Source organism: Sebastes umbrosus, chromosome 11 (assembly GCF_015220745.1).
Source record: "Sebastes umbrosus isolate fSebUmb1 chromosome 11, fSebUmb1.pri, whole genome shotgun sequence".
In the NCBI taxonomy this organism is placed as follows: domain Eukaryota; kingdom Metazoa; phylum Chordata; class Actinopteri; order Perciformes; family Sebastidae; genus Sebastes; species Sebastes umbrosus.
In genome coordinates, this window is record NC_051279.1 from 2,382,734 (window position 1) to 2,392,132 (window position 9,399).

Below are 9,399 nucleotides of genomic sequence, written 5' to 3' on the forward strand. Positions count from 1 at the left end.
AGGACATAGTGATGTTGAGCTACACATTTAAAACCTGAACACATCTGATTGGATTATAAAGTGATTTTTATCTTCATCATTTATTCTTTATTCAGATTGATTAGCTGCAGTTTGTCAGAGAGCAGCTGGGCTTCTCTGGCCTCAGCTCTGAAGTCCAACCCCTCCCATCTGAGAGAGCTGGATCTGAGCTTCAACAACCTGCAGGATTCAGGAGTGAAGCTGCTTTGTGGTTTTCTGGAGAGTCCACACTGTAGACTGGAGACTCTGAGGTCAGTTCACTGACTCTCTGTTACTATTATAGATCTTATATGTTTAATTAACAATTGAACCTGATTTATGTACAAACATAACTTACATCCATAAAGTTGTTAATGTCCTTTTCTTCATATTTTCATGTTTCTTGAACTAAATTCAGTCTGCAGTCACAAAAGACTTGTGTTTCTTAAAGAAAGTGTAGAAAATGTCCACTGTTAGTTGTTAAAGTAAATGAATGTTTATCATTGTTGGTAAATGGTCACATCTGGATACAGAAGATCCTCTGAATTAATATTTGTTTTAAATTGATCAAGTTTTCTTCATGAAGTAGAAATATTTCTCTGGTTTCTGTTTGTTTCAACGTGTTCCACAAATAATGTCTGATCATTGATATTGATCCTTCAGCACACACACTGATGAACACCGAGATCAGCAGCATGTTATTGATGTGTGTTGACATGAATAGGTGTATGAATGTTGTGGTGACATTTGGATGATGTCTGTAGAAGGCTGACATTATGATGATCCACAATAACACAATGACAGAGTCACTCTACTCATTTTAGGGAAAAGATCATTGATTAGGACATAGTGATGTTGAGCTACACATTTAAAACCTGAACACATCTGATTGGATTATAAAGTGATTTTTATCTTCATCATTTATTCTTTATTCAGATTGATTAGCTGCAGTTTGTCAGAGAGCAGCTGGGCTTCTCTGGCCTCAGCTCTGAAGTCCAACCCCTCCCATCTGAGAGAGCTGGATCTGAGCTTCAACAACCTGCAGGATTCAGGAGTGAAGCTGCTTTGTGGTTTTCTGGAGAGTCCACACTGTAGACTGGAGACTCTGAGGTCAGTTCACTGACTCTCTGGTACTATTATAGATCTTATATGTTTAATTAACAATTGAACCTGATATATGTACAAACATAACTTACATCCATAAAGTTGTTAATGTCCTTTTCTTCATATTTTCATGTTTCTTGAACTAAATTCATTCTGCAGTCACAAAAGACTTGTGTTTCTTAAAGAAAGTGTAGAAAATGTCCACTGTTAGTTGTTAAAGTAAATGAATGTTTATCATTGTTGGTAAATGGTCACATCTGGATACAGAAGATCCTCTGAATTAATATTTGTTTTAAATTGATCAAGTTTTCTTCATGAAGTAGAAATATTTCTCTGGTTTCTGTTTGTTTCAACGTGTTCCACAAATAATGTCTGATCATTGATATTGATCCTTCAGCACACACACTGATGAACACCGAGATCAGCAGCATGTTATTGATGTGTGTTGACATGAATAGGTGTATGAATGTTGTGGTGACATTTGGATGATGTCTGTAGAAGGCTGACATTATGATGATCCACAATAACACAATGACAAAGTCACTCTACTCATTTTAGGGAAAAGCTCATTGATTAGGACATAGTGATGTTGAGCTACACATTTAAAACCTGAACAAATCTGACTGGATTATTAAGTGATTTTTATCTTCATCATTTATTCTTTATTCAGATTGTGGTGGTGCAGTTTGTCAGAGATCAGCTGTTCTTCTCTGGCCTCAACTCTGAAGTCCAACCCCTCCCATCTGAGAGAGCTGGATCTGAGATACAACAACCTGCAGGATTCAGGAGTGAAGCTGCTGTCTGATCTTGTGGAGAGTCCACACTGTAGACTGGAGACTCTGGAGTAAGTAGACAGTCGGAGTCGGTCCATGCTGGTTTCAGCAGTATTGTTGTGATGTGTTTCCTCAGTTAAGCTGTGAGAGGAGAACGGTGACACACAGAGAGAGAGAGAACAGTCAGCCAATCAGATCAGCCAGAAGCTTGTTGTGATCATGTGTTAGAGTTGATGTGAAGAAGATGTTGTTGTTGTGTTCATGTCTCCAGGAAATAAAGCTGGATTACAGCTGACAGCATCACAACATGTATAGAGACAGTGGTCCTCATCCATCAAACTGTCGTACCATCAAATCTGATCAGAAAGAGTTTGTTCTCTCATTGAGAGATAGAACCATCATAGAACCATGGTTACATTTAGTAACCATGTGGTCTTTATACAGACCAGAACCTCTGCTAAAGTCCAGTAATCACTGCTGACGTTTTACTGTTCAGTCTGTGTATGAACATGTGGGACCTTTTTAAAGAGAACCTATCAGGGTGATGTTCAGGTGCATACTTGTATTTTGGGTTTCTACTAGAACATGTTTACATGCTTTAATGTTCAAAAAAACACTTTACTTTTCTTCTACCGGCTGTGCTGCAGCGCCTCTTTTCACCCTCTGTCTGAAACACTCTGTTTGATCTCCTCTTCCAAAAAGACTCCACATTTAGTCGGGCTGTCAAAGTTAACGTGATAATAACACGTTAACGCAAGTTCGTTTTAACGCCACTAATTTCTGTAATGCATTAACGCAACTTGAGATTTTCAGGTTGTAGCAGCTCAGTTTTAAAGCTAGAGTGAAGATACTGGTATCATATAAGAGTATAAAACCTGATGAATCCATTGGTGTCATATGAGCTTGTCGAGAAGGAGGTTAAATAAAGCTCCAAACTTTCGCAAACTTTTGGTGAGGAAAAACTGTCATGGTCATTTTCAAAGGGGTCCCTTGACCTCTGACCTCCAGATATGTGAATGTAAATGGGTTCTATGGGTACCCACGAGTCTCCCCTTTACAGACATGCCCACTTTATGATAATCATGCAGTTTGGGGTAAGTCATAGTCAATCCAACAAATTTCCCTTTAAGGTACATTTTGAACAGATGTAAAATGTGACATTAATTTGAGAGTAATCACGATAAATCATGGACAATCACGTGATTAATTGCGACTAAATATTTTAATGGATTGACAGCCCTAATATTTTCATATTTGTCATGTAATATTTAAAAGTAGATGAAACATTCAAATGTGACTGAAACCAATCTAACAGCAGTAAATCCATCATTAAAGTGAGCAGTGAATAACTCTCTGTTTCTGCAGTAATGATGCGCGCAGGACTCTCAGCAGTTTATTTCCACTGTGTACTGTGCGGATCGTAAGATAATATTCCACACAGACAAAGAATTTAAAAACATAATCCAGGCTAAAAGCAACACAGTTTAATCTGACAAATGCAGGAAGGACAGCTGGCAAAAAATCCCTCACTGTGTGAATGTGTAAATTAAAGGGACTCTATGTAAGAATCAGAAATGTCTTGTTAACAGCGACACCTGTGGCCGTTAAGTCAACGAAAGTCAGCGCCCTGTTGCCCGCACTCACGCTTGTGCTCGCTCTACATAGACATGAACAAGCATTGCTCAACACAGTGAGGAGACACACGTCAGCTAAAAGCACAATATCACTCTATATTTCAGCTGCTTGGCAGTAATGTTAGCTGACCAGACGAAGGTCTCTCCATGAATCAATGCTGATCCTAGTGTTGGCTTTTCCTGCCTCAGCCTCCCGACCGCGGCCGGAGGGAACAGTGGAGACGCCGGAGTTTTGGTCGGAGACGATAAAGTTTCTCTCTGCGGAGCCCCGTCACTTCACAAGACACGGGAAACCTCTGTTGGTCTGGAGGAGCTGCAGCATTTATTTCTGCACAAACGTCCACTGTACATTCACTAGATATTCTCAGAGCTAAACTAACTCTTCTGCAGTGTGGAGTGTGCGCGCATGCACGTGAGAGCTGAGCGAAAGAGCGAGAACGAGCGCGGTGTGTGAGTGAAGGCAGGCAGAGGAGCAGAGTACAGCAGAGACTCCGGTCCTGGAGGAAAAATAAATAAATAAATAAAAAGAAAGACAAAAGGCGGGAGGGAGTGCAGAGCAGTCACGGGTTACAACAAACATTTTAACTTATATTACCGACTCAGAGCAGTCGAACAAAAATACCCATTCCACATTGCATGTCATTTCAGCATAGACATAATTTCCTCATGGGCAGTCAGACTCCACAACAGTGTGTGTCTCGACAGAATGCGTTGTGTTCAGGAATGTCCTGATTGAAGTCCAAGGACCTTCAAGCCCACTGTCCAGTTTTTGAGGAGTCCTGGCCGCTTGTTCCATTGAGACCAAGTCCAGGTATTCCTTGAGCCAGATGTCCAAACTGAAACAGTTATGTTTCCTCACTTTCCAGTGTATGAGCATTGTCCTCTTCACTGAGAGACATGCTAGTCCAATCAGACGTTGCATCATATTAAAGTCAATTCTGTCTAACTTAATGCCCAGTAAACACACTGTAGAGGATATTGGAATATTTACACATAAAATGGAATTTAAAAAATGCATAACATCAACACAAAATCTTTTCACTGCTGGGCAGAGCCACAATTGATGTATTAGTGTACCTGTCCCACCACAGCCATGCCAGATTAACTTCTTGACTTCTAATATCACTGCCACATCTAGAGCACCATAGATCTGACTATAACTACTTTGTGTACTCTGCTGAGTTAATGTGATTAGATGTATTATGACATGTATGACAATAATTTAATCTTCTTTTTTCAGCTGCAAACCCAGCGGTGTGAAACGGACATAAATTACATTTATATAACCACAATAACACAAAATCAGTATATAATCTCTTATCATATATTCATTCAGTATCTTCTATTCTATTTTATAAGAATACATCCAATCAACACATTCATTTAATGGAATACACGTGTAATTAGTTATAGTCAGATCTCTGGTGCTCTAGATGTGGCAGTGATATTAAAAGTCTGTTAATTTACACATTCACACAGTCAGTGATTTTTTTTTATGCCAGCTGTCCTTCCTTCATTTGTCAGTTTAAACTGTGTTCATTTTTATCTGGATTATGTATTTAACTTGTCTAATATGTGTTTGTAAAGTATGCCGCGCTGCTGACCGTAGACTGGTCCATGTCTGTGATTGGTCATGTGCTACAAACACCGCCGCGCCCCTTTCATGTGAACGCGCTCGTAGCCAGACTGAGAAACCCTGGGTTGACTTACCGAGTTGATAACAACTGTCGTAGGACCGCTTAGCGGGATCGCGGTTGTTAGTTAAACCACATAAGGAGAAGATACCCTGGGTGTGTTGAACTGGCTTCGTAGTACAGGCCTCTGGTCTGTGAGCTCTGAGCTCAGTGTGTTCACTCCAATACGTGAGAGCTGAAAGGAAGCTGGCTACGCTGCACAGACTGAAGTCCCTCTGCTCTTTATACTGGATGCTGACTGACAGCTGATGAAGGAAGTCTCTGTAAACACTGATGGATGACTTCTGTTGTCTTCTTCTCTCATCAGATGGAAGTAGTGATCTCTAACCACCATCATCCGTGTGTTCCTCTGGACCTGACAGAGTATCATCAGTGTATCTGGACTCTGTCCTTCTGCACAGTCTCTGCAGACACACTGAGACTCCTCCACTCCTTCTGCTCCACACTCAACCACCTCCTCCACCTGGACCTGGGTTTCACTTTGTCTTTATTCATTCATATATTCTGAACCCAAAGTGCCTCTGCAGATTAGTTCTGTTTATGACAACAGAACTGTAGATTAACACATTTAAATAGAAGTTTCTGCTTTGCTTTCTGTTGCAGCTCCACCCTGTGGAACGATGGAGTTTTGCAGTTAATTTCCACATGTAATATATATACTGTATATATACCATATACCATTTATATGCCAATACCAGCTGTTTTTCATATTATAACAGATTTGCTTGTAACAAACAGAAAGAAGTAGATAAAACTTGAACCTGAATTCAATCAAGGCTTCAGTTTCTCAACTGACTACAAACAGATTATGTCTGGATTTTGGTGGAAAGTCAGCACCTTAATATTGTCTTTTTATGTGATGTTTGAAAAACAATCCTGACTATCTGTTTTTTTGCTGCAAAACAAATCATATTTTTTTGTTTATAACAGATGCATGTGTCACCATTTTAGTATTACATTACATGGCTCAACACAGACACATGAGGTCAACCTGTGGAGCTTTTCCCCTCAGAAATCAATGTTGAGTCGCCGTTATCACCACCGTGTTCATGTTCTGTAGCTCCTGGTGGAATTTTGTAAAAAATGAAATGCAAACATAAATTACTTTATTTAAAATGATGAATGCCTCTGCCTCGACTGTTCAGCTCATTTTGCACACGGAAGAAGTCTTTGCCTTCATCGCTTTCTGCCAGAAAGAGTTTATTTTAACCCAAACCGTTATCTTTTCCTAAACTTAACCAAGTAGAGCTGTTGCCTAAACCTGAGGAGGTTTCTGACAGAGGCAAACTTCTCCCATATGCACTCAATTTCTGTATCGAGTGTAGCATTAAAGTGGGTTTAGCAAGCTAGTTAGCTAACTAGCCAGTTGATAAATTAGTCTAGTTTAACAACAAAAAGCTTCATCCACACACACTGGTCACAGGTCAAAGGTCACAGCGTAGGAAAGCACATCGCCAGTTGAGTGACAACTTTGTTTGGCTCTGTAACCAGTGTAGCATGAAAGCATGGCCCCGTTTCGACTGCAGGAACTTTCCTTCTGAACTAGGAACTTTTTTTTTTTTTTTATTGTTTCTGCACAATCTCCTCTTCCACACTGCAGTCCAATTGGTGGCGGTAATGCACCTCTAAACTGGTTTGCCAACGCCAATAAACACCAAAGAAGAACAAGAAGAAGCAGCTTGACGAGTGTCGTGTGTTCTTTTAATACATCCATGGTGTCATGAGGAAAGGGTCCTCCATGCTGTGAATACAGACGGCTGGAATCTACTCAAAGATGATCTCTCAAACGCAACTTTTGACCACAAAACAGCAAAGGTAAGACATCATTTATGGCTGTATTAAATGGTAAATGGACTTGCATTTATAAAGCGCTTTTCTAGTCTTCCAACCACTCAAAGCGCTTTACACTACATGTCAGCATTCACACACACATTCTTACACACATTCATACACTGATGGCAGAGGCTACTAAGGTGCCAACTTTGCCCATCAGGATCTAATCTAAATACTCATTCAAACACTGATGGCTCAGCCTTCGGGAGCAATTTGGGGTTAAGTGTCTTGCTCAAGGACACATCGACATGTGACCCGGAGCAGCCGGGGATCGAACCACCGACCTTCCGATTGGTGGACAACCGTACATACTTATTAAGTAAACGATAAAACAGTCACTATATCCTGACAGTAGTACATGAAACAGGTAACCTAACTCTAAAACTCAGACACTTTAGTAAAAATTGTCATAAAAAAAAATAACATCATAAATAAAACACAACATTGATAACACATTAAGAAGCAGTTCTAAAAAGGTGAGTGTTGATTTGTGATTTCAATGTGGACAGGTTGGTGCAGTCTCAGATGTGTTCGGGAGTGAGTTCCAGAGGGAAGTGGCAGCTATGGAGAAGGCTCTGTTGCTCCAGGTCCGCTGCTTGGTCCTGAATGGTGGAAACAGGAGGTTGGCATCAGAGGAGGCTGCAGGAAGAAGTGTGATGGTGGAGCAGGTCGGTGCTATACTGTGACTTTTTTTTATGTCATTCATACTATGACTTTTTTTCTACATAATATCCTTTGACTTTTTTCACGAAATTTTTCAACAAACTATACTATGACTTTTTTTTTTTTTCGACATACTATACTATGACTTTTTTAAAAAAAAATTCAACATACTATACTATTACTATTTCTTTTAATTTCAACATTCTATGCCTTTTTTATTTTTTCGACATACTATACTATGACTTTTTTTATTTTTTTCGACATACTATACTACGCTTTTTTATTTTTTTCGATATACTTTACTATGACTTTTTTATTTTTCGACATAATGACTTTTTTCGACATACTATACTATGACTTTTATTTTTTTGATGTGCTATACTCTGACTTTTTTATTTTTTCAACATACTATACTATGCCTTTTTATTTTTTCGACAAACTATACCTTGACTTTTTTTTTTGACATACTATGACTTTTTTTTATTTTTTCAACACGCTATACTATGAATTTTTTTTATTTACTGACATACTATAAAATGACTTTTTTTGACATACTATTCTATGACTTTTTTTTCGACATGCTATAATATGACTTTTTAATTTTTTTCGACATACTATACTCTGACTTTTATTTCGACATACTATACTATGACTTTTTTATTTTTTCGACATACTATAAAATTACTTTTTTTTGACATACTATAGTATGACTTTTTTTTTTTTTTGATGTGCTATACTATGACTTTTTTCGGACTTTTTTCGACATACTATACTATGACTTTTATTTATTTTTTTGATGTGCTATAGTATGACTTTTTTTTGACATACTATAATATGACTTATTTTTTTACTTCTTTTGAAATGCTATACTCTGACTTTTTATGACTTTTAAATAATTGTTAATAGCAGCTAGTGAACACAGACAGCATTAATGTATGACCCATAGACAATCTAGTTTGGTATAAGTTTAATGTTTACCTTAAACAGCAAGATGTCGTTTTCAATACTTTCCAATCAGTGAGCTCCACGTGAGTCATCTGACTTGTTACAAGCCAGTTGTCAGTCTGAACCTGAACAGAATAACAAAACAGAATTCCAGTAATACTAACCGGATGTTTCCTCTTCCTCTGTTTTAAGGCTTTGACGTGAGCATCGGGAGGTTGGTGGGTTATGAGTCCGCCACCACCCAGCGAATCTGTTGGAAACATATCAGACAACAACACAGTCAACCTGTTCTCCTCCGTCCTCGTCGCACTCATCTTGCCCGGGCTGGCGTGGGGGATGTGGCCACGACACACTGACGACAGATGAACAACACGGATCCGGACGACTGATCTGAGACCGACTGCTGATTATTTAGACATTTAAGTAATCTGTATTATTACATGTTGGACATGAAGATACAGAGGCGAGGAAAATAAATATTTACTGATGAAAACCTTGTGCAGTGTTTAATATATTAACTCAACAAAGTTCTACAACTGACTGCAAGCACTTTAATTGGAAATAATTGAACGGATAGTATCTGATGGACTGAGGATATTTACGCAGATTTTGGGAGAAACTTTCCCAGACTAGGGATTGGGAGATGAGTAAATGTATCGACTAAAAATTTTAATTACTATTGGTGATTTACATCGTTAAAAGGCCAAATTTATTTCACACAAAACTTAACAGCTATTCAGAAGTTGAAATGAAGTC

General features: G+C 38.7%; 1 long non-coding RNA gene across 1 annotated transcript; it reads left to right on the forward strand.

The window, feature by feature from the left end:
• The first annotated feature begins 240 nt into the window (after positions 1 to 240).
• On the forward strand, positions 241 to 9,122 carry LOC119497094. The gene is made up of 4 exons (XR_005208869.1): positions 241 to 269; positions 5,510 to 7,017; positions 7,545 to 7,703; positions 8,836 to 9,122. It is a non-coding gene; the product is annotated as an uncharacterized LOC119497094 (long non-coding RNA).
• The last annotated feature ends 277 nt before the right edge of the window (positions 9,123 to 9,399 follow it).